This window comes from Ricinus communis, chromosome 4, assembly GCF_019578655.1.
Source record: "Ricinus communis isolate WT05 ecotype wild-type chromosome 4, ASM1957865v1, whole genome shotgun sequence".
NCBI classification, from domain to species: domain Eukaryota; kingdom Viridiplantae; phylum Streptophyta; class Magnoliopsida; order Malpighiales; family Euphorbiaceae; genus Ricinus; species Ricinus communis.
Genome location: NC_063259.1, coordinates 11,026,838 through 11,050,836, shown reverse-complemented (window position 1 = coordinate 11,050,836; position 23,999 = coordinate 11,026,838). Strand labels below are relative to the sequence as shown.

The following is a 23,999-nucleotide window of genomic DNA, read 5'->3' as shown; positions in this document are numbered from 1 at the left end:
GCCAGTGTGGATGCAGGTTCAGACCTTCTACAGTGGATTAAACTTTGCGACAAGGCAAATGGTGGATCTTTGCGGTGGGCGCTAAGCATGAGCAGCTCGGCGAGGTGCTCGAACTTGATAGAGGAAATGGCCATGAACAATTATCAATGGCCGACCAGGAAGACAGGGAGTGGTCAACCAAGTGGATTCTACAGTAGCCTTGGCAGCTCAGGTGGAGCTTCTAACTAAGAAGATTGACCAACTCCAGATGCCGGTTCATGCAGCAAACGTTGGCTGCGAGTTTTATGGTGGCCCGCACTACAGTGCAAACTGTACTGTGGGAGGTATGTTTGCTTCATCTTCCTCTGTAATATGGGAGGTATGTTTGCTTCATCTTCCTCTACTTTTCCATCTGTTTCTGTTATGTCTTCTGATGTTGAGCAGGTTAATTATATGGGGAATGCCCTAAGGTAGCAGAACGACCCTTACAGCAACACATACAACCCCGGGTGGTGCAATCATCCCAACTTCAGTTGGAGGAACAATAATGCCCAAGGTCCACCTGGTTTTTAGAGACTTCATCAGCAGCCACAACAACAGCCAACTGGGCCTGCACAAGCTCCTCCTCCACCAGAAAAGAAGTCAAATTTAGAGGAGCTTATAATGAAGTTTATGACGACTATGGAGATGAGATTCCAGCAGACTGATAGTGCACTTAGGAATCAACAGGCCTCGATTTAGAACTTAGAGACTCAGATTGGCCAAATTTCTAAGATGTTTTCTGAGAGGCAACAAGGAGCACTCCCCAGCACCACTGAGTCTAACCCGAGGGAGCATATGAACGCCATCACTTTGCGTTCAGGTAAGTTAGTTTTAGCTCCTTCTAAGCCTATTTTTGATGACTCCACTATTGATGTGCAGGTTGAGGTGAGCAGTAAGGTTAAGGAACCTGAGGGATAAAAGGTGAAACCAATCCCAGTCAGGGAATATCAACCCAAGATTCCTTATCCTACTAGGCTAAAGCAAGCAGAAGCGCAACAGCAGTTCAATAAGTTTTTGGATATTTTTAGACAACTGCATATTAACTTGCCTTTTATTGATGTATTGAAGCAGATGCCGAATTATGCCAAGTTCTTAAAGGACATACTTAGTAGGAAAAAAAAGTTGGAGGAGGTAGCCTATGTTAAGCTTAACGAAGAGTGCTCAGCAGTGTTTCAGAGCAAGTTGCCAGAGAAACATCACAATCTAGGGAGTTTTACTATTCCTTGCACTTTAGGTAACTTGTGTGCTGATGATGCATTAGCTGATTTGGGGGCTAGCATAAATGTCATGCCCACTAGTTTGTTCAATAAGCTAGGTATGGGGGAGGCAAAACCCACTAGGATGTGCATTCAATTAGCTGACCATTCTGTTAAGCTTCCTAGGGAGATTATGGAGAATGTGCTAGTCAAGGTAGATAAGTTCATATTTGTTGTGGACTTTGTGGTTATGGATATGGATAATGAGCATGGTGTACCGTTGATTCTGGGGAGACCTTTCCTTACCACGGCTAGAGTTAAAATAGACGTATTTGAGGGAAAGTTAGAACTTAATGTAGGGGATGACTGTGTTACTTTTAGTTTACCCCCATTTGATAGTTCTCCCACCGACCATGTTCATGCCATTTGCAGTATTGATGGAATTGGTCTTGCATGTGATAAGAAACCATAGGATGTACAAATGGATGATGCTATACATGTTTCTTTCCCTATTGATATGTGTTATTCATCTGAACAAAAAAACTTGTATCAATTTGAGACTTTGTGCTGTGATACACCCGAGAAGGGTAGTTGCAAGTTTGTTTATGACAGGTCACTTAGACAGGATTTGGAGTGGATAAATGGGCATCCCAACTCAGTGTGGAGAGCACCTCCTTGGTCATCTACTACACACATTGTACCTCCTCTTTGCGCTTATATGCCTCAAGCCCCAACTTATATTGAGCCTACCTTCTCAATTTGCTCGCGATGCAGGAATGCTGCTGCAGAGTCCAGCTAGACGACTCGAACAAAAAGAAGCACCTTCGAGAGGCATTCCTGAATCTATTTATGCTTTTTGAGTTTTTGGACATATTTTATTTACGTATTTATTTATTTTATTTTTTAGTTAGATATTTCGGTTTATTTTTAGTTTGTTTTATTTTGAGATGATTTTATTTTATTGAACCTTTAACTAGATGTTGCTTGGGATGTGTTTATTCTTGAGTTTTGCAGGAGTTAGCCTACTCGATGCTCATACGCAATTTTGAGGACTAACATATCCTGTAGTGTTAAAGCACACATCAAGGGCAGTATCCAATAGACTATTTCTAGTTTTTTTCTCTTTCTGTTGTCTTGTTTTTCTTTTAGTTTTCTAGCTTTTTGTGGACTCCTATAATTTGCTTCTTTGTGCATATTTTATCTCCCTTTTGGAGTGCCTACCTTATTTCACACTTAGGACAGTGTTTTTCTCAAGTGTGGGGTAGGTACCTTAGTTTTGTGCAGGTACTGATTTTGTTATCTCGAACCTCTGTAAGGATGGTATTCTGCTGTTTTTATTTTGCTTTCATTTCCCTTATTGATTGAATCCGTTCATTCTTACTGTCCTTATCTTGAGTTTTCTTTTAAGGGATTAGTTGATGATTTTTCTCTTTTGAATGGATACCCTTATAGCTTTTATCGAATCTTGTTGAAAGAAGGCAATGAATGAATCTTTTAATTTCAATCAAGCCAGGTAAAACTGGTGTTTTTCCTTAATTTTTCCATTTTACTTTATCTTGGATATAGAACACTGTTAATATTGATGCTTATTAGTATGATTGATTGTTTAAACTTTGGTTTGAGAATTCATGCAATTTTAACCCACTCAAATGGTTAGGTTTTTATGCTCCTTTTGTTTTTTATTAGCGAGCATTGTACAGAATTTTTGTTTCTAGAACTTGCTTTGTGATGACTTTTGAGACTACATGAATTTTTGATAATCATGAGATGATATGGGCACTTAGGATTTACACAATTTGGCCAAAAGCCTAACCCTGTTTTTCCCTTAGGGAACCAATTTTGAGCCTTAGCCTTTTCTTTCGTTATAATTCACCTTTGACACTCATTTTATCACTTCTATTCATTCTACCATTCTTTCTACCATTGTTGCTGGAAATTATGTAAGTTTATGTTGCATTTCATTTTGGATCAATTCGCATTCCTTTTGTATATATTCAGTAAGTTGCTAGATTTTTCGTAGATGCTCCCTTCAATCCAAATGGTACATATCGTTTTAAAATTGGTTATTGGGCAGTAGAAATTGTAACAAGCGTGCCATAAGCTATTTCTGTAATAGGATCACTTTTGCAGGAGTAGTTAAGTTAATTTGAAAAAAATAAATAAATAACCTTTTAGTTCATTTCGAGCATCATCTTATTATTGGAGCAACTTAGTATTCATTTTTGGTACAACATTTAATCCTTGGCTATTTTCTTGCATTACCTGCATAATTTTCCAACAACTTTTAGCCTATTTTCCATATTTCTCCATACCCTACCTTAACCCCATTACAACCTAGCTCAAGACCCTTTAATCATGATTATTGATTATTTCGCAGTAGTGGAGATTGGATCTATAAGCAAGCTTATGGTAAGCACTTTTTTTTGTATTTTTTCATTGAGATCTTGGCGATCTTTCACCTATATACACTTGTGTGTTTTGAGTGACATCTTGTAAGGCATGGTTCTCAAATTCTCAGTTTGGATGGTTTATCATTTTAATTTTAGCAAGCTTTATTAACTTTGTTCTCTTTCTCAAGGATTTAGTGATTTGGGGATTTTGAGGAAATTCGTTACGGAGTTTTGAGATTTGTTTTGAGCTAACCTCCTGCAATGTATTTGATTGAGTTATTTGGTATCTGTTTAAGGAGTGAGTTGTTGATTGCTTGAGGACAAGCAAATGCTTTAGTGTGGGGTAGTTTGATGTAGATGATTCTATTCATGTTTATTGACTATTTATCAGTCGTTTATCGTGTATTTGAGTCATATTTATTCCTATTTGATCGCACTTTGGTATGTTTATGAGTTTTTCAGGTTTTTAGACTCTTTGATGAGAAATTGATTGATTTCCAGGCAGAAATCGAGCTATTTGGATGATTTACGCATATTAGAGGTTTGTCGGAGTCGATTCCTTGTTGGTGCGCATTTCGAGGCTTTTGCACGGGCCGTTGCACGGCCTCCCTTGGACAATTTTGGAGATTGGCATTAAGGTTTAACCCGCCTCTATTAAGCTTTGTTAATTCTTAATCCAGCTAGTCAATTACCCTTATCTCTAAGTGATTATTAACTAGTTCTTGCTATTCAAATTTCCAATTACTAAATGAATTTCTCAATTACATGAAGCAATATGAATACCATAACTCACAACGTCTCATGAATAAAGTGATTTCTCAATAATAATGAAAGCAAGAAGAGACAAGCATTGATAATCAAAATCTCATAAACATTAAAATCAATCCAACAACTTAGGAACCCCAATGGGTTTGACAAATTTAGTTACTCATACTAATAAGCAACACAAAGTAAAGAATAGATTCAGAAAAGTAAATTAAAGGCATGTACACCCTTCTTCTTCAAGTTGGATGAGAAACTCTAAATTCCCAATTCAGAATAGTAAACCCTAATTTGCCTCTTGAATGCTCCCAAATCTTTTCTTGATCTTCAATTTGATGTTAAAGTAGTTGTAATCCTTCCTTCAATAGATGAAATGATCTTCTAAGATCGAGTATTGAAGTCTGGAGGAAGATGGTCTAAGCTTGTATAATGGAAATCAAGTCAGAAAATCGAACCCTTATTCAGCAAATCGTTTTTGCCTATGTAGTTCCTTCAGCATGGCCGTGGTCAAGCCCGTGTTGATCAGTACGAGCTGAGTCCAGGTCGTGCTAGACCTCCACATTCCGCAACTCGCAATTTCTTCCAGGTCGTGCACTAGCCAGTGCTGAGCCACAACGGGCCGTAGTGGAGGTTGTGGTGGCTTCGAGAACTGTGCCAAAATGGCACTCTTGAAAAGCAACTATTTGATGGTTCAGCACGGCCGGATTCCACGCCATGCTCGACCTTGGAATGCTAGTCCTTGCTAAATTTGATGGATTCTGGCCCGTAATTGCGAGTATTTCCCTCGATAATGACTTGAAACGTGAAAGGAACCAAAAGACAGGTGATTCTGCCATAAAACGAGATAACTATGCACAAAAATATGAACAATTGGGCATGTAAATATGTATAATATGATGCATATCAATATACGGCTTCAACCTCTCTTCTATTCCTTTCCATTCTTTGAGGGCTTGTTGGATTACCAGCATGAAGTCTGCATAGACCATCAAATGCTGAGCTCCTGTTACCACGACCACTTTTAATCCAAATAGACATGCTTCGTACTCCACCATGTTATTGTTCACTTTAAAGTCCAATCTTTTGGCCATTGGCAGCATCTCCTCTTCTGGCGTGATCAAAACTACTCCCGAGCCTACACCTCTTGCATTTACAGCTCCATCGAAGTACATCGTCCACTCTTGGGTCTCGATTGCCCCTAGATTCTCATCAAGAAACTCCAGATCCTAAGGGTTGTCTCCTTCAATCACATTCTTAGCTAGAAACTCAACTAAGGCTCTTCTTCCATTGACTACTTTATTGGTGATGTACTCAATATCGAATTCTGTCAGAAATACTAACCCTCTATACAAGTTCCCTACAAGAGATGGAGCTTCAAAAAGGTACTGGCTACCTTATAAGACTGAAAATAGTGCCTTAACTTTCTTATAGCCCATATCATGGCTAAGCACGTCTTTCCCTGAGGTTATACTTTAACTCGTAAGACAACAACTTTTTACTGAGATAATAGACCGTATGCTCCACTTCATTGGATCGGCATTGTGCTACCATTGCTCTTATGGCTTTCTCTTCTAAGGCTAAGTATAGGATTAGCGGCTTGCCATCCTTCGACGACTTGAGTACCAACGACTTCATCAGATACTCTTTGATTCTATTAAAGGCCTTTTGACCATGTTTATCCTACAGAACAGGATGATGCTTCCTCAAAAGCTTAAAGATAGGATCACAAACCATTGTAAGCTTGGAAATGAACCTGTTGATGTATTGCAAGCATCCTAGAAAACTTCTGACTTCTTTCTCCATCTTTGGCTTTGGCATCTCTTGAATAGCTTTGACCTTGTTTGAATCGATCTCTATGCCCTGCTGATGTGCATAGTTTTACACATATTTGCTTGCATATTATTGAGCTTTTTTTAGCATTTATTATGTTTTTATTCCAAGATCACTCGTGTTTTGTGTCCTTTTGTATTCCGGGAGATTTTATAGGTCCATCATCAGCGTTCGAGCAATTTTAGATCAATTTCGGCTGAAAGCGAACGTAATCAGAAGCGTTTGACCTTAGGTTGACTTTGGGAAGTCAACATGGCCCGTGCTCAAGCACGGCCTGTGTTTGAGCCTGTGTAGAAATTCCCAAGCCATGTAGCTTAAGCACTTTGAAGCAAGACAGTTCTCGAGGAAAACATGCCCCAAAGCACAGCTTGTGTTGGCTAACACGGGTCAGAACACACCCTTGCTACATTCAAGAGCACGGCCTGTGTTGGCTAACACAGGTGTGAACATGCCCGTGTTGAAGCGCAATATAAAATTGAATGAGCTAGTAAAGAGAAAAGGTTCTGCGATTTTGACTCTTCATCCTTCTCTGTAATTTCTCTAGACGCGTTTCAGATATCCCGAGGCGGCTTCAAAAGAGTACCTAAGTGATATCGAGTAAACCATAGGTGTTCTATACCCTATCACCTATAGACTAGTGGGCAAGTAGTGATTACCAATAGGGGTTTGAAATGCATCTTAAAGAAAACTGTGGGAGTGAGTAGGAAGGAGTGGGCGAATAAGTTAGATGATGCACTTTGGGCATTTAGGACAGCATATCGTACTTCTACAGGTTTTACACCTTATAGGCTTGTGTATGGGAAAGCTTGCCATTTACTTGTTGAGTTAGAGCATAGAGCCATTTGGGCCTTGAGAACTTGCACTTATGATGTTGATTCTACAGGTAGAGAGAGATAGTGGCAGCTCAATGAGTTGGATGAGTGGGGCCAGCAAGCTTATTACAACTCATTCATCTACAAGGAGCGGACCAAGAAGTGGCAAGATAAGCGGTTGAGGGGCTCCAAGGAGTTTCAAGTTGGAGACCGAGTTTTGCTCTAGAATTCATGTCTCCGTTTGTTCCCAAGGAAGTTCAGGAATCGTTGGTTAGGACCGCTCGTGATCTAGCATGTGTTCCTATATGGCATGGTCGAGTTGCATCATCCCGAGAAGGGAAATTTCAAGGTGAATGGCCATCACTTGAAGCATTAACATGGAGACTCATTTGAGGTTGAGGAGCGGGTCAATATGATTTTGTTCCAGCTCGAGTGACCTTTTGTATGAGTCTAGCTACACGACTCGGTCAAAATAAGCGCTCTCGGGAAGCATTTCCGAGCTTATCCTTTTGAGCATTTTACATTTTGGTTGGTTTTGAACTTAAGTCTTTTCATTTTTTATGTTGTTTTAGGTTGAAAGTTACTTGGTTGTGTAGATTATTGGTTTATACAGGTGTTAGTGCACAAAACAGAGTGAAAGCATGTGTCTAGGCATCAACACAGGCGTTGCATGGTTTCCAACACGGCCTGTGTTGATTGTCCAGGGCGTGTTAGGTGTGAGAAATAGAGCTACACTGTTCCTGAGAGTTACATGGTTTCCAACACCACACGACCCGTGTTAATACCATGTTGATTAGAAGGCGTAAACGGACACGGTCCAGGCAGCAAGCACGGCCTGAACACGGCCCATGTTTGGAACACGGGCATGTCGGCGCAGAATGGCTATGTATACGTGAAATCACAACACGGGTTTCAAACATCCCGAGGGAGCTTCCAGGAGACTTATTCTACCTTTTGACGTCAGATTCGTGACTCTTGGGATTCAATTGAAGATTGAAGAGGAGTTTTAGAGCAATTCAATAGGCATTTTGGAGATCATTTGTAGTATAGATCAAGGTTTTGAGCTGTTCATCCAATTCTAGGAAAAGGGTGTATATGTTTCGATTTCTTTATTCATTTATTATAATTGAATTTCTATTTGTTTTATACATGAATGTGTTGATTACTGTTCATAGAATTCTTTAGTAATTGAGAAATTCTAATTGAATTTGGAAATTAATTGCAAGAACAAGTTAATTTTCACTTAGAGATAAGGTCAATTAATTTGTCGGATTAAGAATTAACAAAGCTTAATAGAGGTTGATTAAAGCTTAAGGCTAACTTAATAATCGATCGTTTGGAGGGGATTCCAACTTTATGTTCTTAGGTTTAGGAATTCAGTTTTCTCGAGAGGGAAACCAGATTCAATTTAGAATCCATCGACGGGTTGCATAATCGAACTCAACAATCTGTTCTCTTTTGTTTGGTTGCCAACTAGTCTAGGACCTCTTTGGGTTTGTTTTCTTGTCTTGATTATTCCTTTTTCTCATTCACTCTCGCATTACATTTAGAATTCAGCTTTTAATCATTAGTAAATTTAGAAACCTTCATTATTAATTTTAGGCTAAATAACAAGGAACGAGTAGTAACTCTAGGATTTCACTTTTCCAAGGGATACAATATTTTTAATACTTGTCGTTGTGCTAGGCTGCATCGATAGGTTTACTGCCTTAATTGTAGTTGCATAAGCATCGCATCACCTGCTGATTTACTATGTGCCTTAATAACTTCCTTGATGTAACTGTGGGTACATTCTTTTTCGGGTTGAGTCTCAGGTTATACCTTTCCACTCATCCTAAGAACTTATCAATAGCCTGGAAGTGTCCTTCCCTTATTTCAGTCTTTACCATCATGTCATCAACATACACTCCCACCTCCTTGTGCATCATGTTATGAAACAAGTTAGTGGTTGATTTTTGATAAGTTGCCCCCATGTTCTTTAGTCCAAAAGGCATAACCTTGTAGTAGTACATCGCCCACTCAGTGATAAATAATGTCTTCAGCTTGTCCACCACTGCCATTATAATCTGATTGTGCCCAGAGAACCCATCCATAAAGGAGTACATTGCACTCGAGGCAGCACTATCAACTATTACATCTATATGAGGAAAAGGAAACTCATCCTTAGGGCACACCTTGTTTAATTCATGGTAATCTACTCACATTTAGACCTTACCATCCTTCTTCGGAACTAGAACAATGTTTGCCAACCATTCAGGGTAGTCAACCACGTAGAGAAAATTGGTCTTAACCTACTTAGCAACCTATTCTCATATTTTCTCTTCCTATTTCAGCCTCAGTCTCATCATCTTTTATTTGACTAGCTTGATGTGCAGATAAGTCGGGATATATGTTGCTCTGCTATTTTCCTGTCTACACCTAGCATGTCGTTATAGGACCAAGAAAATACCACTTTTCTAATCTCTATTATTTTCTCGAATTCTCTCCTCTCTTCAAGAGTTATATCATGAGCTATTAAAATATTATGTAGATTTACATTTGTTCCTAAATTAAATGAATCAATTTATATGGAATTGATATCAAACATGCACATGTCATGATTATCAAAATGCACACTACCATTAGGAAAAATATCGCACAAATAAGCAAAATTGTTCATATCATTGATCTTAAAAAGGAAAGAAACATCATCCTCATAAATGTTGGATGATGCGTTAGCCCCTTGTTGCTTGAATCAGATCTAGATAGGACGTGTGTCGAAGCTTCCCTTGTTGATGCCTAAGGCAGCCTTGATAAGTGGAGAAGGAGATCACGTTCTCGGCCTTGGAAAGGAGGTAGCTCAATACTCAATTTTGTTTGAGTAACAAATACAAATAAGGACAAAAGAAGACCAAGGTGATATCGGTAGAAATATTGTCCATGGCTCCACTTAATTAATAATGAAAATGGGGACAACCCCACCAACCCAATTCGACAAATGATGATTTATGGTCGTAGAAGAAGTGGACACAGATTCCACTTAATTTGCGGATAAAAAGTGGGGACAATCCCACTTTTGGCAAATGATGATTAAATGGTCGTAGAAGAAGTGGACACAGATGCCACTTAATTAGTGGATGGAAAGTGGGGACAATCCCACTTCCACAATTTCGGAAGTAGAAGTCCCAAAGTGGACATCGGTAGGGTGGTGATCTCAATTCTACTAATTTGATGAAGGTGCACCAACCACGTAACAATTTATTTGGGGACCGAAATGATGGAAATGAAGCCCGATCCCCACTTTCACAATTCGGCAAAAATAAAGAACAACCACTTTAAAATGGAAAATGGGACAAAAATAATTAATGAAGATGGACTTAATTTCCAAAAAAGAATGTAGAATAAAAGGGGTGATGGTGTCTAGTATTAGGATCGGCACAAATAAGAAATATAGGGAGGCGGCATCGAAGACAAGGGAGGAGTCCAAAGCTCTCTCAAATCCCTTGTTTTTTTTTATTTCAATGTATGGCCAACAAAACTAATATCCTATATATATATGGGAACCCTAAACCTAGATTTCTAATAAAGGGAAACAAGGTAAATAAATACAAGCAAATAAAAACAAATAGCAATATAAACCTAAAGATGAAACTTTAAGTTTTAGGAAGTCTCTTCACGCTAATTAGACAATGATAAAATCTTGAAGGTGGGTGTGGAAATTTAGGACGCTCCATTCCTTGTAAAGGCCTTAGCGACAATGCTCGAAGTGGCTTGAGCAATAGCTTTGGCTCGAGCCCTCGTGACAGGTCCGTTTGAGCGAACGCTCAACATGTCTTCCGCTTGAGCCTCCGTCAATGTCAGTGGTGGAACTGCATCATTGGACATTATTACATCATCATAGAGAACATTAATAATGTTATTTTCAATAAGAGTAGCTAGTTCCTTGATGGGCTCTTTATGCAACCTACACCTAAGGCAGTGAACCTACCGATGCAGCCTAGCACTAGTGAGTATCAAGGTCGTATCCCTGGAGATCGGGTGAACCTAGAGTTACTACTGCTTGCTATGTTATCTAGTCTGAAATAGGGTGTGAAAGTTCTAACATACCAGCTAATGGTTATGAGTGCAATTAAGTAAATGAAGGACAACGAACAATCAAAAGACAATTGCAAAGAGAGAAACAAACCCAAAAGGGAGCCTAAGTGATGGAATTCTAAAGATGAATTTTATGGATTGCCGATCTTGCTTACCCGTGCATAAATCCTGAATTGAATCACGGTTCCTCTCTCGAGCTTACCGGGTTCCTAAACCTGCACTAACCTAATGGAATCTCTTCCTATTGGATTACTACAGATTAGCATTAAGTATGATTTAAAACTATTAAGAGTTATTAATTCTTAATCTGGCGAGTAAATCAACCTTATCTCTAAGTGTTAACTACTAGTCCTTACTATTCAATGTCCAGTTGTAACAAGCATTTCTCAATGTCAAGAAACAACCTAATAAACAATTAATTCAACGTCTCAAATTAACTGAATCAAACTTTTATTACTAAATAGCAAGAAGATTGCAAGAATGACAATTATAAAACTAACAATTAAGCATAATCCATCAAAAAAGGTGAACCCCAATGGGTTCAAAAGATCTAGCTACTCATGTTCATGGTTAAAGCAATTAGGGAACAAAATAAGGAAAAGAAAATTAAAGGCATGTACACCCTTCTCTTTCAAGCTGAATGAGAAACCCTAAAATTGCAAATTCGAAATCTCAAACCCTAGTTGCCTCTTGAATGCTCCCCAAAGTTTGTCTTGATCTTCAATTCAGTGAAATCCCTCCTTCAATTGATGAATTTGATCTCTCAAGGTCTACGATTGAGGTAAAAGAAATAATTGATTAAGTGTGTGTCTTGGAATTGAGTCCAAAATTCGTCTTCCCTTTCCAAAAGAATTCAAAATTGCCTACATAGTTGATTCAGCATGGCCGAGTCCAGTCGATGATTCCGTCGGTAGGAGTCCAGCTTGAATCAGGAGTCTGTTGTATTGACTCCTTCCGAACCATGCCAAGCGGTCTTGAACCACCACAGGCCGTACTGGAGGCCGTGGTGGCTTCGAAAGTCGTGCTAAAATGGCATAATTGGGGATAGCTTCTTGGCAATTCAGCACTGCCGGAGTCCAAGCCGTGCTCAACCCTCGGGGTGCTAGTCCTCGCCCAATTTGATGGATTTTGGTCCGTAATCACATGTATTTCCCTCGATTATTGATGATGTCCTTCGAAAATGGCCTGAAACGAGAAAGGAAACAAAAGACAGGTGATTCTAGCATAAAACGGGATAATCATGCATAAAAATGTAAACAATCGGGCATGAAAACATGTGTAGTATGATGCTTATCAAATTACCCCATACTTAAACTTTTTCTTGTCCTCAAGCAATTTACAACTCACTCCTCAAATAGATACCAAATAACTCAATCAAATGCATTGCAGGAGGTTAGCTCAAAACAAATTTCAAAACTCCATAATGATTTTTCCCAAAATCCCCAAATCACTAAATCCTTAAGAGAGAGAACAAACTTAATAAAGTTGCTAAAGTTAAAATGATAAACCATCTAAATTGAGAAATTGAGAACCATGCCTCATAAGATGTCACTCAAAACACACAAGTGTATATAGGTGAAAGAAGATCGCCAAGCTCTCAATGCAAAAATACAGAAAAAATGCTTACCATAGGCTTGCTTATAGATCCAATCTCCACTACTACGAAATAATCAATAATCATGATCAAAGGGTCTTGAGCCAGGTTGTAATGGGGTTAAGGTAGGGTACGTATAAATATGGAAAGTAGGCTACAAGTTGCTAGAAGTTAAGCAAGTAATGCAAGAAAGTAACGAAGGATCAAGTGTTGTACCAAAATGAACACTAAGTTGCTCTAAAAATAAGATGATGCTCAAAATGAACTAAATTAATACTCTTCTTTTATATATATATATAGATATATATATATATATATATATATTACAACAGCTTATGTAGGGATTGTTGGTTATTAACACATACAATAAGACTGAATATCCAATTTTTTTTTTTTAATTGAAGGGAGCATCTATGAAAAATCTAGCAACTTAGTGAAATATATGAATGCAGATTGATCCAAAATAAAATGCAGCATAAACTTACATAATTTCCAACAACAATGGTAGAAAGAATGGTCAAATGAATATAAGTGATAAAATGAGTGTCACTGTTATTATTATCACGAAAGGAAAGGCTAAGGCTCAAAATTGGTTCACTAAGGGAAAAACAAGGTTAGGCTTTTTGGCCAAATTGTGTAAATCCTAAGTGCCTAAATCATCTCACAATTATTGACAATTCATGTAATCTCAAAAGATATCGTAAAGCAAGTTCTAGAAATAGAGATTCTGTACAATGCTCACTAATGAAAGAAAAGGGAGCATAAAAATAGTGATGCACCAATTGGCTCAAAATCTCACCATTTGAGTGGGTTAAAATTGCATGAATTCTCAAACCAAAGTTTAAACAGTCAATCACAATAATAAGCAACAATATTAACAGTGTTCTATATTTAAGATAAAGTAAAATGGAAGAATTTAAGGAAAAATACCAGTTTTACCTGGCTGGATTGTAATTAAGAGATTCGTTCATTGCCTTCTTCCAACAAGGTTCGATAAAAGCTATAAGGGAATCCATTCAAAGGAGAAAATCATTAACTACTCGATTAAAACAAAACTCAAGATAAGGACAGTAATAATGAATGGACTCAATCAATAAGGGATATTAAAACAAGATAAAAACAGCAAAGATAAAATTGGTACCTGCACAAATCTACGGTACCTACCCCACACTTGTGAAAAACACTGTCCTCGGTGTGAACAAGGTAGGCACTCCAAAATAAAAGGAATAAAATACATAAAATGAAGCTAATTATGGGAGTCCATAAAAGAAATTAGAAAACTAAGAGAAAAACAAGACGACAAAAAGAGATAAAAACTAGAAAGTCTACTAGATATTACCCTTGATGTGTACTTTAACACTTCAAAATATGTTAGTCCTCAAAATTACGTACGAGCATCAAGTAGGCTAACTCCTGCAAAACTCAAGAATAAACACATTCCAAGCAACATCTAGTAAAAGGTTCAATAAGATAGTATCCCCTCAAAATCAAACTTACTAAAAACATACTGAAATATCTAACTGCAAATGACTACATAAAATAAAATAAAAAATGTCCAAAAATTCAGAAAGCAAAAATAGATTCGGGAATGCCTCCCGAAGGTGCTTCTTTTTGTTCGAGTCGTCTAGCTGGACTCTGGATCAGCATTCCTGCATCGCGGGCAAATTAAGAAGGTAGGCTCAATGTAAGTTGGGGCTCGAGGCATATAAGCGCAATGAAAAGGTCCGATGTGTGCAGTAGATGACCAAGGAGGTGCTCTCTGGACCGATTTGGGATGTCCATTCATCCACTCCGAATTCTGGCTAAGTGACCTGTCAAAAACAAACTTGCAACTACCCTTCTCGGGTCTATCACGGTATGAAAGTCTCATATTGATACAAGTTATTTTTTTCAGATGAATAACACATACTAGTAGGGGAAGAAACATGTATAGCATCATCCATTTGTACATCTTGTGGTTGTGTATTACATGCAAGATCAATTCCATCAATACAACAAATGGCATGAACATGGTCGGTGGAAGAACTATCAAATGAGGGTAAACTAAAAGTGACACAGTCGTCCCCTACATTAAGTTCTAACTTCCCCTCAAATACGTCTATTTTAGCTCTAGCTGTGGCAAGGAAAGGTCTCCCCAAAATTAATGGTACACCATGCTCATTGTCCATATCCAAAACCACAAAGTCCATAGAAAATATGAACTTATCTACCTTAACTAGCACATTTTCCATAATTCCCCTAGGAAGCTTAACAGGCAATTGAATGCACATCCTAGTGGATTTTGCCTCCCCCAAACCTAGCTTATTGAACAAACTAGTGGGCATGACATTTATGCTAGCCCCCAAATCAGCTAATGCATCATCAATACACAAATTACCTAAAGTGCAGGGAATAGTGAAACTCCTTGGATCGTGACGTTTCTCTGGCAACTTGCTCTGAAACACCGCTGAGCACTCCTCATTAAGCTGAACATAGGCGACCTCCTCCAACTTCCTTTTTCTGCTAAGTATGTCCTTTAAGAACTTAGCATACTTCGGCATCTGCTCCAATGCATCAATAAAAGGCAAGTTAATATGCAGTTGTCTAAAAATATCTAAAAACTTACTGAACTGCTCTTTCGCCTCTGCTTGTTTAGCTCTAACAGGATAAGGAATTTTAGGTTGATATTCCCTGACTGGAATTGATTTCACCTTTTTTCCCTCAGGTTCCCTAACCTTACTGCTTGCCTTAACCTGCACATCAATAGTGGCGTCATCAAAAACAGGCTTAGAAGGAGCTGAAACTAACTTACCTTAACGCAAAGTGATGTCATTCACGTGCTCCCTCGGGTTAGACTCAGTGGTGCTCGGGAGCGCTCCTTGCTGCCTCTCAGACAACATCTTAGAGATTTGGCCAATCTGGGTCTCCAAGTTCTGAATCGAGGCCTGCTGGTTCCTAAGTGCACTATCAGTTTGCTAGAACCTCATCTCCGTAGACGTCACAAACTTCATCATAAGCTCCTCTAAATTTGACTTCTTTTCTGGTAGAGGAGGAGCTTGTGCAGGCCCAGCTGAATGTTGTTGCGGCTGCTGATGAAGTCTCTGAAAACCAGGTGGACCACAGGCGTTATTATTCCTCCAAACTGAAGTTGGGATGATTGCGCCACCCAGGGTTGTATGTATTGCTGTAAGGATCGTTCTGCTGCCTTGGGGCATTCCCCATATAATCAACATGTTCAACATCAGGAGACATAGCAGAATTAGATGGAAAAGTAGTAGAGGATGAAGCAAACATACCTCCCATAATGCGATTCGCCTTTGTAATGCGAGCCACCACAAACTCGCGATAGCGTTCGTTGCATGGGCAAGCATCTGAGTTGGTCGATCTTCTTGGCTAGAAGCTCCACTTGAGCTCGCCAAGGTTGCTGTAGAGTCCACTTGGTTGACCACTCCCTATCTTCCTGGTCGGCTCCTAGAGGATTGCCAACGATAGTTGTTCATGGCCATTTCCTCTATCGGGTTGAGCACGCTCGGGCGTCTTACTATTTAGCGCCCCACCTGCTGCAGCATCCACCATCTGCCTCGTTGCAAGGTTCAACCCGCTGTAGAAGGTCTGAACCTGCATCCACACTGGCAATCTGTGATGTGGGCAGCATCTCAAAAGATCCTTAAACCTCTCCCATGCATCGTACATGCTTTCATCATCAAACTACACAAAAGAAGATATGTCATTTCTAAGTTTAGCAGTTTTAGCGGGAGGAAAATACTTATATAAAAATTTTTCATCCAACGCCCTCCAGGTAGTAATTGTTTATTATGGAAGAGATTACAGCCATCTCTTTGCTCTATCCCTCAAGGAAAATGGAAACAATCTCAGCCGAATGGCATCATCAGTTGTTCCATTTATCTTGAATGTGTCACAAATCTCCAAAAAGTTAGAGATATGTGCATTGGGATCCTCACTGGGCAATCCTCCAAATTGCACGCTTTGCTGGATCATCTGGATAACATTGGCCTTTATCTCAAAATTATTGGCCGCTACAGCAGGTCTGACTATACTCGTTTTCGTCCCATCTAAAGATGGTCGAGCAAACTCGTACATCGTCCTCTGATCGTCGTTGGCTTGGGGGTCATGGTTTTCCATCGTGTCTAGTCTATCCACAGGTACCTCAACCTCAATCTCCTCCTCTTCTAATTGCAACCTCTTCCTTAAGAGTCTAAGGGATCGTTCTGGATCAGATAGAGACTCTATAAGATTCGAGTTTGAGCTCCTGGTCATAAACTACCTAAAACCGAAAGTCCACACAACCACCAATCAACAAAAACAATATAATAATAAATAATAAAAAATAAAAAATAAAAATTAAATAAAGAATAAATGAATAAACAATTAATGACTAAATTAACACAAAAACAATTCACTCTAGTTCACTAATTCTGTGTTCCCGACAGCGCCAAAAACTTGATGGGCTCTTTATGCAACCTACACCTAAGGCAGTGAACCTACCGATGCAGCCTAGCACTAGTGAGTATCAAGGTCGTATCCCTGGAGATCGGGTGAACCTAGAGTTACTACTGCTTGCTATGTTATCTAGTCTGAAATAGGGTGTGAAAGTTCTAACATACCAGCTAATGGTTATGAGTGCAATTAAGTAAATGAAGGACAACGAACAATCAAAAGACAATTGCAAAGAGAGAAACAAACCCAAAAGGGAGCCTAAATGATGGAATTCTAAAGATGGATTTTATGGATTGCCGATCTTTCTTACCCATGCCTAAATCCTGAATTGAATCTCGGTTCCTCTCTCGAGCTTACCGGATTCCTAAACCTGTAGTAACCTAATGGAATCTCTTCCTATCGGATTACTACAGATTAGCATTAAGTATGATTTAAAACTATTAAGAGTTATTAATTCTTAATCCGGCGAGTAAATCAACCTTATCTCTAAGTGTTAACTACTAGTCCTTACTATTCAATGTCCAGTTGTAACAAGCATTTCTCAATGTCAAGAAACAACCTAATAAACAATTAATTCAACGTCTCAAATTAACTGAATCAAACTTTTATTACTAAATAGCAAGAAGATTGCAAGAATGACAATTATAAAACTAACAATTAAGCATAATCCATCAACAAAGGTGAACCCCAATGGGTTCAAAAGATCTAGCTACTCATGTTCATGGTTAAAGCAATTAGGGAACAAAATAAGGAAAAGAAAATTAAAGGCATGTACACCCTTCTCTTTCAAGCTGAATGAGAAACCCTAAAATTGCAAATTCAAAATCTTAAACCCTAGTTGCCTCTTGAATGCTCCCCAAAGTTTGTCTTGATCTTCAATTCGATGTTGGAACAAGTGAAATCCCTCCTTCAATTGATGAATTTGATCTCTCAAGGTCTACAATTGAGGTAAAGGAAACAATTGATTAAGTGTGTGTCTTAGAATTGAGTCCAAAATTCGTCTTCCCTTTCCAAAAGAATTCAAAATTGCCTATTTAGTTGATTCAGCATGGCCGGAGTCCAGGCTGTGATGATTTCGCACGGCCGGAGTCCAGGCTGTGCTGAATCTGTGGAGTCTGTTGTGCTGACTCCTTCCAGGCCATGCCCAAGCCGATGCTGAGCCACCACAGGCCGTACTGGAGGTCGTGGTGGCTTCGAAAGTCGTGCTAAAATGGCACAATTGGGGATAGCTTCTTGGCAATTCAGCACGGCCGGAGTCCAAGCCGTGCTCAACCCTCGGGGTGCTAGTCCTCGCCCAATTTGATGGATTTTGGTCCGTAATCACACGTATTTCCCTCGATTATTGATGATGTCCTTCGAAAATGGCCTGAAACGAGAAAGGAAACAAAAGACAGGTGATTCTAGCATAAAACGGGATAATCATGCATAAAAATGTAAACAATCGGGCATGAAAACATGTGTAGTATGATGCTTATCATTCCTCTTGACTTATTTTCTCCGGTGGGGCGGTGAGCTCTTCTAAGTTCAGCTCTTCCATCTTGGTGGTATTCTTCTCTCGGACTTCCTTGATACTCAGCTCGACCATCCTGCCAATGATCAGATTCTTAAAAATCTCGAACCCTGGTTCCTCAGTCCCAGCTACATTAAAAAATTCGGGCTCTCCAGAGTAAGAGCTTGTACTCTTAGACGAATATGTCTTTTAGAGTCATATCCTTTAGTTTGCCTTCGTCTTCCTCTTCAAAATAACCCAATCCGCACTGAGTCTTCTGATCTATGAATTCCGGTAGCTCCAGACACCTTACTAATTCCTTCCTAGTCCCATTCCAGGCATGAAGTTCATTTTCTTGAACATGCTAGCTACTTTACAGTAGTCCTCATAGAGAACAACAACTTAGAATCTAGTAGGGGCATCCATCTCCTTCACAGCTTCCTAGATAGCTGAGATAACCTTACCATCTTCAATATTGATGGTGATGATCTCGCCTTCATAAGGAAACTTTACCTTTTGATGTACTATGGAAGGGACTCCTCATATGGCATGGAATCATAGCCTTCCTAATAACAATGCAAAAGTTACTGGGATGTCTAGGACGGTGAACTCTACCCAGGATTTAATAGGATCCGTTTTCACCAGTCCTGAAAACATTCCTTCCACATCTTCTTTTTGTCTCATCATAGGCCCTTATAACAATATCTGATGGTTTCAGGTCTTTCGCAGTCATCCCCAGCTTAGGGAGTATGTGAGAAGGACACACGTTGATGGTTAACCCATCATCCACCATCACGCATGGGGTTCTCTTTCCATTGACTTCTACTGCTATGTAGAGGGCCTTATTGTGGTCTCTTCCCTCAAATGGTAGCTCCTCATCTGAGAAGGTAATCATCTCGGTAGTGTTGTGAGTTACCGTCTTAATCATCTCCTCAAGGGTAGCTATTGTGCTAACACTTAAACTAGACAAGGCCTGAATTAGGGCCTATATTATGGCCTGATAATGCCTTGGCAGTTTCTAGACGTCGGTTGTCTTCTTGTCCTTCTTCCACCATTATAACAATACGGCATTTTGCTTTCAAGTGCTTGCTTATCTTGCTTCAGCTCTTGTACCCCGGCTTCCTTATAGATGTTTTGTTTAGCAAAGGTCTTTTGAAAACTCTATTTGCAACATAACAACTAGTGATAACGGCTTCGGCCCAAAAGTATGAAGGAGGTTTATACTTATTGAGCATTGTTCTAGCCATTTCTACTAGTGTTCTATTTTTTCTTTCCACAACTCCATTTTTTGGGGAGTTCTAGGAGAGCAAAAGTTGTGGGAAATACCAAATTATTTACAAAGATTTTTAAAAAGATCAATTACAAATTCCTTTCTATGCTCACTTCTTATAGAGGAAATCAAATATCCTTTTTCGTTTTGTACATGTTTTGCAAAAGATTTAAAAATATTGAAAGCCTCATTTTTATGAGTAAGGAAGTTAACCCAAGTAAATCTAGAGTAATCATCAACAATTACAAATGAATATGACTTTCCATCCAAGCTAGCTACTCTAGTAGGTCCAAATAAATCCATATGTAATAGTTGGAGTGGTCTAGAAATACTTACAATGATTTTGGATTTAAAGGATGATTGGTGTTGTTTTTCTATTTGGCATGGTTAACAATTCTTTGATGAACTTCACTTTAGGAAGTTTATTTACTAGCTCCTCTTTGGCTAATTTGTGAAGAAGCCCTATGCTTTCATGACCAACTCTTATATGCCATAGCCAAGATTCATCATTAATAGACACAAGACACTTGAAAGATTGGTTAGCAACTTTTTGTAAATCAATTGTGTAGGTGTTGCCATTTCTTTCTCCTTTGAATTTTGCTTTGTCATCCACAAGGGAATTGACAAGGCATCCATTAGAGCTCAAAGTGACTTTGTTCCTCTTATCACACAATTAACTTACACTCAATAGATTATGTTTTAAACCATCAACTAGGAAAACACTATCAATAAAAGATTTACCATCCTTATCAATGCATCTGATGCCAATTACCTTACTCTTGGCATCATTTTCAAAAGTTACTTTGCCTCCTTTATAGTCCTTGACATCTACGAAAAGACTCTTGTCACCCGTCATGTGCCTTGAGCATCCACTATCAACGTGCCAAAGATTTGTGCTTATGAATTTAAGATAGACCTACAAAAAGGAGTCAAATTCACTTGATTTCAAGTACCCAAAAAAAGTTATGTTCTTTGGGGTTAGCATTGAAAGATTCACTCATGAAAAGATGCATTTTCCTTATTTTGCATTTTACATTGATGTGTCCAATTCTTATGCAATAGTGGAAAATGAACTTAGAATTCTTAATACAATTCGAATTGCTCTTCTTAGCCACTTTTGCTTGAGGTTAGGGCCTTAATTGATTACCATCACACATGCATGAATAAACTTTACAATTTGTGTTCTTATACATGAATGCATGTTTTGTTCCTCTTGGCTTAGCCTTGGAAATATGTGTAGATTTTCCTTTCTTTTGAATATAAGGTCTAGTGTGTGTGTTGCTCTTTAAAGCTACATTTGGGTTTCTTTCTAATGTTTGAGTTTGAGTGGCTTTAACAAAGATTGTGTTATGAGATGAGGATGATGAAGCTCCTTTGAACCCAAGTCCATGTCTCACAAGGGGAGGTCTTTGAGACACAACTAGGGTGTCAAGAGACTCCTTCCCTTTGTGAAATTTTGAAATTGAGTTTCTAAGTTCTTCAACTTCATTTTTCAAAGAGTTGTTTTCTTGAAAGAAGTTTTCTTTTGAAACATCATCCAATAACTTCCTTAGGTCATCATTGGAGATTTTTAAGGAGGCAATTTTCTTCTTTGAAATTCTAAGATCTTCCTCCAAGCAAGAACATTTATTTTTATAAGAATTTAATTTTAAAAGCATTTTTTGTAAGAGCTCATCCTCATTATCCAACAAATCATCATTAAAAGAATAAGAAGATGAACATGAAGAAGAAGAGTTACATGAGTGAGAAGTGGAACATACTTCCTCTTCAAGTACTTTAGACAATTCAGTTTGATATGCCCTTGTTTCCCACACTCATAGCAACTGACTTTCTCCTTCTTGTCCTTGCTTGTTCTTGATTTGGAGAAGGTCTTTTTTCTTATGAAGGGCTTATTGCTTCTCCTTCTTTTTGCTTCAAGTATCCTCTTGACATGCTTAGTGATGAGTTCCACATCATTACTCTCACTTAGAGCTTTCCTTTGTTCTTCATCATCACTTGGAATGTCAATTGCATCTTGATCTCTAGTGCTAGCTTTGAGAGCTAGGGCTTTCTTCTTCCCACAATCCCTATCTACTTCATCTCTCATAAAAGACATTTCATGAGTTAGAAGCTTACCTATAAGAATATCAGTAAAAATTTTCCCTCAGTCTTCATTTGCTTCTTCAATGCTAGCTAGTCTAGCACCATACTTATCCAAAGGAAGGCTCCTAAGGATTTTATTGTTGATGTCCACTAGCTCATATTGCTTTCCGAGCTTTCTCATGTTGTTGATGATGGTGAGAAGTCTATTTCTTATGTCGGTGATGGACTCATTAGGCTTCATCTTGAACATTTCGTACTCGGTGATGTACATTTGGACCTTCCTTGATTTTACTTGTTTTGTGCCTTCATGGTAGTTCTCCAAAATAGTCCAAATTTGATGAGCCATGGTGCAATATTGCACTCTCCCACACTCCTCTAGAGAGAAAAATCACAAGTACAGCCATTGCTTGCTTGTTCTTGTGGTTGTGCTTCTTGTGGGTATCAACCCATTCTTCTCTAGGAAGAATTTTTTCTTCCCCATTCTTTATATCGGTGGGAGCATTCCATTCCTTCATCACATAATCTTGCACTTCAATGCCATAGGAATCCAAATATATTTTCATATGGAATTTTCAAAAAGCATAATTGGATCCATCAAAGAATGCCTTGAGGTGTTGGGCTGCTTTATTGGTTGTCACGATCTTTGCATTCACAATTAAGCTTAGTAAGAGTGACTAAGCTCTAATACCACTTAGTGTCCCTTGGAACAAAGAAGAAAAGTTGAATTGGTGACCTCTAATTGTGGAAGTAAAAGCCTTTTGGTAAAAACACAAGAGATTAATGTGAAAGTAAAGAGATTAAAGGTTGTAGAAATCAACACAAAGGGTTTATAGTGGTTTGAGAACAAACCTCCCTACGTCCACTCCTCAAGATCACACTTGAGTATTTCAATATAATCAACCTTAGGTTTTACAAGTTCACCCACAACTTGGTGTTTTCAAAGTTCACACTAAACCTCTTCCTTTAGTGTATCAAACTCTCACTAAGTCCCTTAACCCTTGAGTATTAATGGTTACTCAACAATCAATTTCTTGTATTTTTAATACCTAGGCTCACACACAATCCTTTTTGAGTTTTAGTTGAATAAAGATTTCAATTTAATACACTTTACAAAGAAAGGAAATAAGTGTAGAAAGTGAGAAATGAATTTGCAAGAGTTTTGGTATATCTAATTTACACACTTGCTAGTTGAGTCTTTAAGAGGGGTATTTATACTTATACCAACCCCTTAGAGATGTTATAATGAAGTTAAAACTCTTTCAATGCAAGATTTGATGACTTGGCAAAAATTGCATAAAGTCATAGAAAGTGCCCCCGTGCTTTCTGAAAAAAGATGTTGGAACTCCAACAGCTCGAGCCACGTGGCACTGATAAGGTGGTTGATGTCTCAACGGTTACTGATATCGCAATTAATTATAAAAACTGCCCCCATACCATAATAGCGCCCTCGTGCTTACCTTGACTACACCCAGAAACGCCCTCGCGTCTACCAAAATTTGTCTCAACACCTAAAGTGAGGCGACTTTGCGCTTTTAAAGTGCCCTCATGCCTTTGGAACTTTGACACTTTGATTGCCAAGTGTCATGAGATGATTGGACTTCTATCAAGTGGAATTTTCAACATCTTGTAAGCTTTTGACCTTATGAAAAGCACCCCCGCACCTCTAGAGCTCCCTCGCGCTTTTGAGGTATATTTACAAGATTTGCTTCAAGGCCAAAGAGTGTTTGGGATAGGCTTGGTTACTTTGATGCTCTATCACGTAGACACTCAGTCATGATGTTAGTGATAATTAATTTGGTTGTTATAGTCAAAATAGAGATCAATTGCGCCTTAGATCAACAAGATGCATGATACACGTGCAATGCAAAAACATAGAAGAATAAGGGGATTAGCACACATAATAATTTACAATTCATCCTTCCAATCTTATTACTCCTGCATATGATTCATGGTCGGTCTTCCTTTTCTAGAATTTTGGGTTTGGGCTTTCTATCAACAGGGGATAGTAGGCCTAATGCGTATGCCATAAGCTCTCAAAATAG

The 23,999-nt window shown here is 38.7% G+C and overlaps 1 non-coding gene across 1 annotated transcript; it reads left to right on the top strand.

Moving 5' to 3' along the window:
* Positions 1–16,292: 16,292 nt before the first annotated feature.
* LOC112534816 lies at positions 16,293–16,399 on the top strand. Its single transcript, XR_003079063.1, has one exon. It is a non-coding gene; the product is annotated as a small nucleolar RNA R71 (small nucleolar RNA).
* Positions 16,400–23,999: the final 7,600 nt, after the last annotated feature.